This window comes from Nematolebias whitei, chromosome 1 (assembly GCF_014905685.2).
Source record: "Nematolebias whitei isolate Nwh7 chromosome 1, NemWhi1, whole genome shotgun sequence".
In the NCBI taxonomy this organism is placed as follows: Eukaryota; Metazoa; Chordata; class Actinopteri; order Cyprinodontiformes; family Rivulidae; genus Nematolebias; species Nematolebias whitei.
This window is the reverse complement of record NC_056498.1, coordinates 41,209,164-41,210,627: the sequence shown is the minus strand read 5'-3', so window position 1 is coordinate 41,210,627 and position 1,464 is coordinate 41,209,164.

Below are 1,464 nucleotides of genomic sequence, written 5' to 3'. Positions count from 1 at the left end.
GGCCAATGGTGGCCTTGGCCCCCACAGATTAATCTTTAACCACCCCAATCATTTGAGGAAACTATACTTTTACGAAGTATAAAAACTAGAAAGCATAGTCTCCACAAATGATGGGGCGGTTCGTTTACACACACATCTCAGTGTTTCCTCTGCCATTATTCAAGGTGGGTGCCCCGCCTACTAAATCCCCCGCCCCCCCACGCAGCTCCACCACTTCCAGACAGGGAGTGGAGATTAGCAGCTCAGACTACAAACTGCAGTTTTCTGGCCGATCACAGTCTCTAAAAAACCTGACTTGCCGATAGAGATTTAGTTTTATAAGAGACACTGTCAAGTGTTATAAGGTCACAAGGCACCTTCAATTGTCCAATATTATTTTATTGAACAACTTACCCATGAACAGTGTCCTAGAAACTATACAGACTTGTTTTAACTGGCCATGAGGTGGTGCTCTGAAATTTAAAGGAAGTTCAGACAACTGTTGTTAAAACAAAACAAAAAATTGGTAAAATCGGTTTTTCATGCATCGACCTATTTCCCAAAATTAAAGGACATCGGGGGCGATAAATGGGCCGGCCGATTTACTGGTGCACCCCTAATACAAACGTAGCACTCCGCTTCTCCTCCTCTACGCCGCCTCCCCCACTATGTCAACAACTGCTGCCACGAATACAGATGTAGCATTCTGCTTCTTGTCCAAATCCACCCCCCTGACCCCCCATCGAAAACTACCACCACAGAGCTCTGCTTCGCTCTGCAACACCCCCCAGTCGACAAAAACCTTGACGAGACAAGCGCCCTCTGAAGGCAAGTAACCTACAAGAAACACTGCATCTGTATACACATGTGTATACATAAATATATACCCATTTACCGTACTTGTCGCCGTACAAGTTGCATTTATTATGCGTCACCGCTGACCACCCGGAAACGTGGGCCAGTGTGTCAAAAATCGATTGGCTGCCAAATGGCGGCTGCGGGACTGTGCACGAGGGGACTTTAACAAGATTAACACTTAAAAACAATTGTTTTAAAGGTTATAGTAAAAGGTGTGTCTCAGTTGAACGTTTCCTTAATAAATGCACTTTAACGGTCAAATCAGCTGCATTTCTCCAGGGCGGCGCGGTGAAATGCAGCTGATTTGATGTTTGCTACAGGAGTTCTGGAGCGAGGCGAAGGTGGCTCTGTATGGCAAGCCAAGTGTCTCATCAACAGCCGCTTTTACCGATTAATGAGACACTTGGCTTGCCATATTACTCAAGGGCCCTCTAGCAGCTGAAAATGGTAGTGTTCAATATTTTCCGTGTCAGAATGAATTAAATAGTCAGATCTCAGCCAAAAATTGAATTATATTATAAATATGGGAAAAAACAAAATATGCTGCTTCGCTGTATAAGTCATGCTAATTTATGCAAAAAGGTGCAACCTATACGGCAAACAAAACGGTATATATGTATATTTATA